General features: G+C 41.5%; 1 long non-coding RNA gene across 1 annotated transcript; it reads left to right on the top strand.

The window, feature by feature from the left end:
- Positions 1-8816: 8816 nt before the first annotated feature.
- Positions 8817-10200, top strand: LOC135241840 (uncharacterized). The gene is made up of 2 exons (XR_010326131.1): positions 8817-9250; positions 9409-10200. It is a non-coding gene; the product is annotated as an uncharacterized LOC135241840 (long non-coding RNA).
- Positions 10201-12439: the final 2239 nt, after the last annotated feature.

Raw genomic sequence — 12439 nt, 5'->3', positions numbered from 1 at the left:
ATGTTCAAAAAATAAATAAAAAGACTACACTGTATGTTTTAACAATTCTGGTCATCCAGTGCATTGGGTGTTGAAAAGATCAGCATTAATGATTTGTATTATTGTTATTATTATTATTATCATCATCATCAGTTGTAGTAGTAGTTGTAGTTGTAGCAGTATTTTCTTTAGAAAATTTTGTTAACAAATAAGATTTTAAATATTATTTTACTTATATTTTAAAAATAAATTCTACTTTATTTCACCCACAAACATACAGTACATTGATGGGGAAAACACAACTTAGCAGATTTAAATATTTGTTTTGTATTTATTAATTCATTTATTTATCTTGGTATTAATTTATGTAAATATGAATGTTGTAGGGTCCTAAGAAAATGTCACCATGGGTATTATCTATTTAACTATCTATTTTATTATCTTATTCAGGGCGGCAGTGAGTAGCACTTGCTTCACAGCAAGAAGGTTATGGGTTCGAATCTCGGCTTGGGGCCTTTCTTTGTGGAGTTTGCATGTTCTCCCCATGTCCGCGTGGGTTTTCTCCGTGTACTGCGGTTTCCTCCCACAGTCCAAAGACATGCGGGTAGGCTGATTTGATACCCTAAATTGCCCATAGGTGTGAGTAAATGGTGTGTTTGCCCTGCGATAGATTGGCGGCCTGTCCCGGGTGTATTCCTGCCTCTCACCCAATGCACGCTGGGACAGGCTCCAGCACCCCCTACGACCCTGCTCAGGATAAGCGGATATAGATAATGGATGGATGGATGGATAATACCAGCAAAAACAATACGGTTCCAGCAGCTTCGTTACTTGGAAGGAGACTGATATACGGCTAATTGGGTTTTAGCAACTAGATGGCATAACTGTGTTTCCCCATTTCTGTATCAGCACCCCAGGGCATCCAAGATGTCTGAAAAACAAAATGACCAACAAAAAGGTACATTCAATTCAATTCAATTTTATTTGTATAGTGCTTTTTACAGAGCACTGTCACAAATACACTTTACAAAGTAGCAAGGCAAGAGACAGAGCAAAAAGAGCAAACAGTACAAACACCAGACCTGAACCCTCAAATAGCAGGTACATAAGGTAAAAAAGCTCCCATTGGGGAGAAAACTCTCATACAGCGATGAGAAAAAACTCCTCAATGGGAAGAAATCTTGAGAGGAACTCAGCTATAGAGGGGGAGCACATCCTCCACTAGCCAGCCTGGTGTAAAGTAGTAGACATAAAATAAAATGGGTTGAGCAGGTTAATAATAATAATAATAATAATAATAATAATAATAATAATAATAATAACTTATTTATATAGCACCTTTCATATCATAAAATGCAGCTCAAAGTGCTTTACAAGAGAAACAATAGAAATCAGTACCACAGGTATTAAGATAAGATAAAAATAATAAAATAAATTGATAATGATGATAGCAGAAATGAAGTAAATTAAAAATAAAAATAAATAAATAATAAAGAAAAAAATAATACTAATAAAAATAAAAATAAAATTAATAAAATAAAATAATAGTAATAAAATAAATTGATAATGATAAAAACAATCCTAAGATATAAAAAGCATAAAACAAGTATAAGAAATATAAAAAAGTATAAGAAATACAAAAGAAATATAATAACAATGGTGTTAAAAAGAAAAGGTGAAATTAAATGAAAGCAAGATCATAAAAATGGGGTTTGAGCTGTTTCTTGAAACTATCAACAGAGGTTGCTTGTCTTATTTGTAATGGGAGTTCGTTCCAAACCTTTAGTGCATAAGAACAGAAAGCTGCTTCACCATACTTTTTGTAATTCATTCTTGGGTCATTGAGCAAGTCAGCACTAGACGATCTAAGGGAACAGTTTGGAACATACTTAGATAAGCAATCACAGAGGTATGAGGGTGCTAAACCATTTGGGGCCTTTATATACAAGTAAATTAATTTAAAAATAAATGTTACAGGGATCCAGTTCAATGAGGCTAGAACTGGTGTCTATGGTCTCTTTTTCTGGTTTTTGCATTTTGTACAAGTTGCGACCTATCAATAGTTTTTTTAGGTAATCCAGTGAATAGTGCATTGCAATAATCTAGGTGAGAGAATACAAGGGCATGGGTAAACTTTTTGGCATCTTCCAGTGAGAGGTAGGGTCTAACAATATTTCTTAAATGAAAAAGGCAATCTTTGTAACATTGTTGATATGTGATTTAAAATCCAACTCAGAGTCAAGAATAACACCCAGGTTTTTTACTTCAGGCTTATTCTGTAGAGCCAGACATCTAAATTTGCTTAATATCTTTTCTCTCTGTACATTTGTTCCAATTATAAGAATTTCTGTTTTATCTTCATTTAGTTTGAGGAAATTTTTACTCATCCACTGTGTAATGCTGGATAGGCAATTTGTCAAGGGATTTGGGACATCAGTATCATCTGGCTACAGATAAATATAACTGAGTATCATCAGCATAACAATGAAAATTTATTTCATGATCACATATAATTTTTCCAAGTGGAGACAAAACAGTAAAGGACCAAGAATAGAACCCTGTGGAATAAAAGACAAAATGTCATGCTTGTCTGAAACATGGTCACCAAGACTAACAAAATATCTTCTGCCAGTAAGGTAAGTATTAAACCAGTTCAGGGCTGTGCCTGAGAGACCAATCCAAGTTTCAAAACGGTTTAGAAGTATCCCATAATCGACCGTATCAAAAGCAGCACTCAGATCAAGAAGTACAGGAATAGAAACATTTTTATTATCGGCGCTCACTCTAAGATCATTGATTACTTTTAAAACTGCCGTTTCAGGACTGTGTCCCCTTCTAAAACTGGACTGAAATTTTTCATGAATCTTGTTGTCCTGTAAGAACGCATCCAACTGTTTAAAGACTGCCTTTTCTAATATCTTACTCAGAAAAGGCAGGTTGAAAATAGGCCTATAATTGTTCAAAACAGAAGAATCAAGATTATGCTTCTTGAGTAAGGGCTTCACTAGAGCTGTTTTGAGTGCATCTGGAAAGATGCCTGTTTCTAGAGAGCAATTTACAATGTCCAGTAGATCACCAATCAAACTATCTAAGACCTCCTGAAGTAGTGGGAATTGCATCCAGGGAGCAAGTGGATGACTTCAACTGCAAAATAATTTTACGGAGTTCCCTTCACTAATTTTACAAAAAGAATGCAGATTTCCCAGAGAGTCACTAACAATCATATTTTCAACATTATTCACAATACCAGCTTGGATATTAATTATCTTATTATCAAAAAATGATGCAAATTATGCAAACTCTTCACATTTCGACTGTGAGGCATGGCATATTTGTTCACAAAACTGGGAAGGATTTAAAAGGTGATCGATGGTAGAAAATAAGATTCTAGGGTTGCTCCCGCTTTCACTGATAATCTTAGAGAAGTATGCCTGCCTCTCACAGCGTAAAGCTTTGTTATAAACAAATATGGATTTTGTAAGGATCTCTCGGTGGATTGTTAGTTTGTTTTGTTTCCACCTTCGCTCGGCTCTACAACTGTTACGGGGAGCAGTACAGTTGGACCCAAACGCAAGACGCAGACACAGATAATGCAGAGAGAAACCAGACGTGATTTATTTTTCCAGGTACAGGAAACCAGGCTGGGAACCAGAGGGACAAGTCAGGTGTGGGTTGAGTGATGAACGGAAGCTGGCACAGGGCTGGATAGGGACAGGGAGCAGGCACAGGGCTGGACAGCGACAGGGAGCAGGCACAGGGCTGGACAATGGCAGGGAGCAGGCACAGGGCTGGACAGCGACAAGGAGCAGGCACGGGGCTGGACAGCGACAGGGAGCAGGCACAGGGCTGGACAGCGACAGGGAGCAGGCACGGGGCTGGACAGCGACAGGGAGCAGGCACAGGGCTGGACAGCGACAGGGAGCAGGCACAGGGCTGGGCAGGACTGGACTGGACAGGGCAGGAAGGCCGGCGGGAGGTGAGCTGGGACCGGCGAACTGCAAACAGGAAAGTAAACAGGACGAAAGACAAGACAGAACAACCACGGAGACTGGACACACTGGACCAACAAGACAGATACAATTAACGAGGAACTGAACAAACATGGGATCGGGGAAGCAGGTAGGCGAACCGAACGTGAGGAAAAAACACAAATGGAAAAAGTTACTCTTTAACTAGTCTGTAGGACTGGAGCCGACGTAGCGCATCAGATGAACTGAAAAACGATCTGGCAAGGAGTTGCTGGAAAACCGAGAATATATGCTGAGAAAAATCAGCAAATGCTCTGGCATAGGCGTGCAGAATGCAGAGAGCAGGTGAGGGAAATCAGCTGCTATCGGGGGTGGCGAGGACCCGCCTACACTGCAGGGAGAGAACAGAGAACAAAGATCGTACAAACAAAGACAAGATACACAAGGCTAACAGAAAACATGAGAAACAAGAGGGCTATGACAACAACACTCCCTCTTGAGCAGACATATTTGCTCAGTTTTCCAAGGCATTACTTTAGTCTGTGATTTCTTTTTAGTTTTCACAGGTGCCGCTCTGTCGGAGCTGATCTTAATTTAGAGTTGAAGTGATTTACTTTTTCGTGTATCGATGAGATTTCAATTGAGAGAGGTAGACTAAGCATGTGATAAGGGAACTTGGCGGCTGAGGACGGACTTCAAAAATGTCTTTTAATGAAACGCTCTATCCTTTTTTGCTGAACCAAGGATAGTCATGTTAAAAAACAGACAGTAGTGATCTGACATATTAATATCAACAATTGTATCAACTACAATATTCAGACCTCTAGTGATCACTAGATCTAGGGTGTGGCCACATTTGTCAGTTGGCCCAACAATATGTTGAGTAAAATCAAAAGAATGTAAAAGTTGCATAAATTCCATAGCCTTGCAGTCTGAGAAGTTATCAACATGCAAATTAAAATCACCAGTTATAAGAATCCTATCATGGTTAGTAAAACAGACTGACAGTAGTTCAGACATTTCGGGTAGGAATGAAGCTGTATGCTTTGGTGGTTGATAAATAGTAATCAACAGCACTGATGTTTGACTTTCCAGTATAGCCTGATATTCGAAAGATGAAAAACTACCAAAATGCAAATGCTTGCATTTTAAAGTGTCTGAGAAAATAGCTGCCAATCCTCCTCCTCTCTTACCCTCACGTATCGAGTGGATAAAACTGTACTTTGGAGGAGAGGCTTCAATTAAGAGAGAGGCTCTGAACTGAGCCATGTTTCAGTCAGAAAAATAAAATCTAGCTTCTGTTCACTAATAAGATCATTTACAACAAAAGTTTTATTAGTAAGTGACCGGATGTTTAACAGAGCCATGTTTACCTTTTGTTCATGTCCAAACTTTTTTTACTGGGCTAAGATCTTTCAGGGGTACAATAATCAGACTAGACCATCTCTTCGACTTTTTCTGTGCTTTGGTTTTTCTATCAGAAATAACAGTTTCAATATTGTAGACATCACAGTATGTATGTACAATATTTTCTAGCAATGAAATCCTTGTCTATGTATAGGAGTACCTTGTTTTTTCATTGAAAAGTCCTCTTGTCGTAACAATAGATGGTCTTTAAAGTTGTCGACCAGCACTGACGTTCCGTCGGTTGAAGACCATCCCTTCTGAATAACAAAGGCCTACCCCAGAAACAATCCCAGTTGTCAATAGAATCCAAATTGTTTGCAAAACACCAGGTTTTAAGCGACATTTTAAGCAGCAGTAAATAAGCGAAAACATAACTGGCTGGACATGGACATGGACAAATAAGAGTTTTGTCATGCATTTTTGATGTTCAGTTAAGAAGTGTACACAAGGACACATTTAATGATACAATATTGTAATGCCATAAAGGGAGCTGTAGTGGAAGGCCGGTATTTTCCATTCCGGTGTCTCCACCCCTTTCCAATTGCCAACTCCGCCCCTCGTTAAACCCACCTGAAAAGCATTCTACCTCATCAAGCTCAGGATAAGTAGGAGCCCACACAGCTGTGGAGGTGTGGGAGTTTGGAGTTTCTTTGTGGAAAGACTGTGTGAGTGTTGCAGATATTTTGTTGGAACTTGTGAATAACCTTTTTTTCTGTCTGAGTGCCCGACTACCTTTTTAACCAATTTTCTGTGTGAGGAACTGAAATGTGTATTGAACTGTGCTTGGTTTGACCATTCTTTGTTGTCTACAATTTGTCTGGTCGGTAAGCAGCATAGCTGCCCGACTTTAGACAGGGCCAAAAATAAAAGTCCCAGTTACGTTGACCGAGACAACTATATCTGTTCTTATGTTTGTGTTAAGTTATTGGACCTATCACCCCTCCCCAGTGGCGCCTCCTATCATTGGATTACAAGTGGTGAAGAATGCGGGCATCATGCCCTGCTGGCCCAACTGAACAAGTGTAATAATTTGACAAACCCAGGGTAAAGATATGGAGGAGGTACTGCGAAAGCTGGTACAGGCGAACATCACATAGCAACAGCTGAACCGAGAACTCCTTGAAAAGCAGAAGAAGCAGAATGCCCTTCTTCAAGAAAATGGCTGCCATGGCAATAAAAGGGTCACCTATGGCGGCTACTTGAGCTAACCCTCGCCGCTTTCTACCCAAAATGACAGATGAGGATGACATTGAAGATTATCGCTTCAACTTTGAGAGAAATGCCACACGGGAGTGCTGGCCAGACTCTGACTAGGCAGGACTTCTTGCTCCCTTCTTAACCACAAAAGGGCAATGGGTGTACCATGACTTAGCTCCCTCCCAAGCAGACAATTATCATCTTGTGAAGAAGGAAATCCTAACATGCTATAGCTGCATTAATCAAACCCGAGCCCAGAAGTACCATGAGTGGATGTTTGACCCAAACAAATTGACCAGAACTGAAATGTGTGACCTGCTGCGCATCACTCGGGCCTGGTTAACTCCAGAGGAGAAGGAGCCATCCATTCTGGAAAGAGTGGTCTTGGACCGATACCTGAGGGCCCTCCAGCAGGATGTGAAGAGAACAGCTTCCCAAGGCAACCCCAGGACTCTTGACCAGCTGGTGGAATTAGTTGAGAATCACTAGGCAAAGACTGAACTATTGAGGACAACACGCTCCAAACGTGTCCTGCGAGCAACCCCAAAGAAAATCCCGGGAAAACCCAAAGGTGAAGACGAGAGAGCTAAGAAACATGAAGAAAAAGAGCCTGAGAGGAAACAACGCCCCTTGTTCAACACTGACAGTCGGTGGTGCTACGACTGTGGTGAGTGGGGACATCTTTCCTGGAGCTGTCTGGGATGTAATGTACCCATGGCCACTGCTTCATCAGCAGCCAGTGAACCCAGAAAAATGTGTCATCTCCTAACTTCCTGTTGGGCACATGAAGGTGCCCAGTCATCGTTGCTGCCGATCCATGTGAGAGGACAAGACACTAAGGCCCTGTTGGATTCGGGAAGTATGGTCACCCTTGTGCAACATGAGTTGGTTCAGGGAGGAGAAGAAGCTGACAACACGATGTCCATTTCCTGTGTACATGGGGATACCAAAGCATACTCTACCACTTGCAACTGGAGACAATCCAAGGAAGATGCCATGTTCGATTGGGTGTGGTCCCCAACCTCCTGGGGAGAGACTGCCCTCTGTTTTCCCGGTTGTCGGACCATTTTCAGCGGTCTCAGACAAGGCCTCGAAGATCACGGAAAGGTAAAGTCCGAACCACAAACTGTACAAGTACTGACTGTGTTCTTTTTTGCCCCTGAACAAGTCTCAGGAGAAGACTCAGAACCTGCAGAGCCTCAGAACCAAGACTCAACTTCATTATGCTCCGATGCCACTTCCAGTGACCGGGATGAGGAACTTCCTTTTTCTCCACTCGAGGAGTGCCAAGAGGAAGAAGAGCCAGTGCCCCGCCTACTTGGGGGGAAATTTGGGAGCCCGGTCCCTGGGGTGAGGGAGTTACTTTTAACTTGGTTCATTGTGGCAAACAAACTGTTGTACTACATGATACAGAGAAACGGGAAAGAGAAACGTTTGCTGCTGGTTCCTCAACCATATGTATCCACAGTGCTGCAACTGGCCCACACCCACCTGATGGGGGTGCACCTAGGAGTGGAAAAGACTAAAGGACCGTATCCTGAACTGTTTCTACTAGCCAGGGGTAGTCGCTGAGGTAGAACGTTACTGTAGGTCTTGTCCTGACTGTCAGTTGCATTGCCCCAAAACCCCATTTACGAAGTCCATTAGTGCCACTCCCCATTATAGAAACACCATTTGACAGGATTGGGATGGACCTGGTGGGACCTCTCGTGAAGTTGGCTCGAGGACACCAATACATCCTGGTGATCATGGACTACGCCACCAGGTATCCAGAGGCCATCCCACTCCGGACCATGGCAACTAAAGGTATTTCTAAGGAACTACTGTTGTTGTTTAGTCAAGTGAGATACCTACAGAACACAGATCTGTAAAACGGATGTCTCCCATTTATGGCACAAGTATGAGAGGACTCTACGGCTCAAAGAATCTAAGAGCGCTTCAGAATACTGTGTTTCACCCCCAGGACAGCCTTGCAACGCTACATAACACTGAACAGGAAGAATGCTCCGGAAAGGTTGATAGGAGGCTGAAAGTGGAATCAATAAATACTTGTGGTTTCCATCGGAGTACCCAAGTAGGTCTCCCCATTTAGTCTCGTGGTCACAGCCGCGGCACTTCAATTTGGATGAATGAAGCTGAATGGAAAATCAATGCAAGCCACGAGCCAGTGAAACAATGGATGAGATGGGAGCCTGGTAAGGACCATATGGCAATTCTCTTAAGGGGAAATGGCTCAAACCCAGGGCTGGGCAGAGTCTATAACTGCTATGCCCAGCCCTGCCAGTTTGCACCAGGAGACAATGTGTTGGTGCTGGTGCCAACATCTGAGTGTAAGTTCCTTGCTAGCTGGCATGGTCCCTATGAAGTGTTGGAGAAAATAAGCGATGTCACGTACAAAGTGCAACAACTAGGGAGAAGGAAGACCATACAGATTTATCACATTGATCTGCTGAAAAAACTTGTGATGTTCTTCTTTCTGCATCCCCTGCCCTGAGGCAGTCGAGTGATGTCAGTTTTGGGACTGAGCTGACGGCTGCACAACAGCAGGATCTGCAAGAGCTGGTCTCTCAGAATACTGATGTCTTCTCTACCCAACCAGGACACCTTGCCCAACACCACATATACACCGAACCAGGGAAGAAGTTAGCCTCCGGCCCTACCGAGTTCCAGAGGCTAGAAGGGCTGCAATTAAGATGGAGGTAAACAAAATACTGGAGATGGAAATTATCGAGGAGTCCCATAGTGAGTGGTCCAGCCCCATTGTAATCGTATCTAAGCCTGACGGTACCCTCAAATTTTGTGATGATTTATGAAAGCTGAATGAAATATCTAAATGCAATGCCTATCTGATGCCCAGGGTGGACAAACTAATTGAGAGACTGGGCAAAGCCTGGTTTCCTAGCACGCTGGACCTAACAAAGGGGTATTGGCAAGTTCCTCTTGCACCAGGGTCCCGGGAGAAGACCGCCTTTGCCACACCCACTGGGCTGTACCAGTATACCACCCTGCCGTTTGGTCTACATGGAGCGCCTGCCACCTTCCAGAGGCTGATGGACCGGGTCCTCCAGGAGCACAGTGAGTATGCCATGGCATACCTTGATGATGTCATCATACACAATCATCATCATACACATCTGAAGAGGCTGAGGTCCATGCTTGGGTCTCTAAGAGAGGCCGGGCTTACCACTAACACTAATAAGTGCAGATTAGGCCTGGAAGAAGCTGAATACTTGGGGTTCGCAATTGGTAGGGGGAGTCTTAAACCTCAGCTTAAGAAAGTGGAAGCAATACGAGAATGGCCTCGCCCTACTATCAAAAAACAGGTCAGGACCTTCCTAGGACTGGCTAGCTATTATCGTCGCTTTGTGCCGAACTTTGCTGCTATTGCCTCTCCCCTGATAGATTTAACAAAGAACCAGAAACCAAATTTTGTATCATATACCACCGTATCCATTCTTGTGTTTCTGTTAAATTATTGCAATGAAGGACATAACAAAGAAACCTTGGCTTTGGTTATCCCTTCTGAAATGCACTGTACAGAAAACCAGTTGAACGATTGAGGTCTTCATTCAAGTAATATTAGTTTACGTACAGTGGGCTCCAGATTATTGGCACCCTTGATAAATATGCACAAAAATGCTAAAAGAAATTTTTTTAAAAAAAGCTAAACTAAAAAATAATACAGTTATTGACATAAGCTTTATTTTCCAATAAATGTGTATGCATGTGTAAACTAGTGTGCTTGATTGATAAAAAAAATTTTCCCCAAAAAACAAGTTCCACAATTATTGGCACCCCTGGTTTAATACTTTGTGAAAACACCCCTGGCAAAGACGACAGCCATGAGTCTTTTCCTATAATTTGTGAAAGGTTAGAGAACTCGTTTGGAGGGGTTTTTGACCATTACTCCATGTAGAACTTTTCAGAATCATTGATATCTTTGGGTTTGTGCTTATGCCCCCTCTTCAGCTCAGACCACAGGTTTTTGATGGAATGTAAGTCTGGAGACTGAGATGGCCATTGGAAAACATGGATATTGATTTCACTTAAGCATTTCTGTTTAGATTTTTGATGTATGCTTGTCCTGCTGGACAATCTATCTATGACCGATGTCCTAGCTTCTTTTCAGAAAAAATAAGAGTACTTAATAAAAAAACATTGAAGCATGAGAGTAAATGTACTGAAATAAAAGTATATAGTTTTCCCATATGTTTAAACATAACATATAGATTATTATGTGTCATTTATTATATGCAGCATTTTTTTTGCATTTTTTTAAGGGTGCCAATAATTCTGGAGCCCACTGTAAATGCTAGGCTATATATATAATTTATTTATATTTTTTGCTAGCTGAATGGCAATATGCGGCAGAGATGCGTGAATGTAGTTCGACTGTCTGTAGGCTGCTTTAGAATGCTGGAGTATATCTAGCCAATTAACCCACAATATAAAGAGAAACATTTCAACACAAAAGTAAAAGTTTGCAGATAGCAAACAGTTCCAATGAAGTTCCAGACTCTTAAAAATGAAGTTACAGGTATTTTAATGGCCCAATACTTTTTTAGTTTTTTTTAATAGTATTTTTTTTCATAGTTTTGCACAATGCTGGTTGTACTAGACCTGTATCATTCTTTGTCTAAGCTGAGCTGTATGTTTTTTGTTTTTTTGTTTTGTTTTATGAATGCAGATGCTTCCATACAGGTGTACTGCATGACATGATTATGCAATTAACATCCTATCATACTCTGTGACATTAATAAAAATGCTGAGCATGCCCAGTTGACCTAAATTTTGGATCAAGATGGCAAGAAGAAAAGATCAAAGATACTTCTAAAGAGGGTTCAGTATTGGGGCACAGATGGCAGCTTCAGTCACATTGACTGCTCAACTGGAAATTGTGGTCGAAAATGCACATTTGATGACCATGATGCTCATGCATAAGGGCAATATGTAAGGAAACACAGAAGGACAGCTCTTCCTCAGGTGACAGTGCATAAACCCTTAATTACAAAGACGACTGCACATTTAAGAATTTAGTGATACAAAAAACATAGGCACTAGTCTATAGAGATGTGGAAAAAAGTGATGTGGTCAGATACTGTAAGTCACCCTTCATCATATTCTCAACAAGTGGGCGAGTGCATGTGTGGTGTACACCAAGAATCTGAAGGCTTGACCCCTACAGTGAGAGGGTCTGGTGACTCTGTTATGCTGTGGGGGGCATTTTCCTGGTATGGTTTGAGTCCACTTGCCCCCTTAGAGGGAAGGACACTGCAAATCAATACAAAGTTATTCAGAGTGATCACCTGTATCCACATTTTTATCCTAATGGGAGTGGTCTGTTCCAGGATGACAACATCACCATCCACAAGGAACAAGGCATCACTGAGTGATTTGATCAATATAAAAATGATGTGAACCATAAGCTATGGCTTCGCTGTCACCAGATCTCAACCAAATTTAACAACTGTGTGAGATTTTGGAATGACGTGTTCGACATTGCTATCCACACTGTCATCAAAACACCAATTGAGAGAAAATATTTTTGAAGAAATACATTTATATCCATGTGCTCCCAGACACAGTGAGAGGAACCAATGAGTAGCACAATGACGAGGGGAAGCAATAGTGGTACCTGATTGTTTGGCAGGAAAGTTCAGAGATGTGTACATTATGACCTGGGCAGATAGAACAGGATAAACCAGGATAAAGCCCAGATGATCCTCCCTGTCAATGATTTAATGTGATAAATCACAGTTGGGCATAGTAAATTCAGAACTAGTAGTGCCAAAATTCAGTGTCCCAGCTGTAACATTTATTAAGCTGAAATATGATGCACATTACAGAAAACAAGACCAAAACATAGTATATGGCTGGACCTAACACAC

This window comes from Anguilla rostrata, chromosome 1 (assembly GCF_018555375.3).
Source record: "Anguilla rostrata isolate EN2019 chromosome 1, ASM1855537v3, whole genome shotgun sequence".
Classification (NCBI taxonomy): Eukaryota; Metazoa; Chordata; class Actinopteri; order Anguilliformes; family Anguillidae; genus Anguilla; species Anguilla rostrata.
The sequence above is the reverse complement of the archived record's forward strand: the minus strand, read 5'-3'. Positions and strand labels throughout refer to the sequence as shown.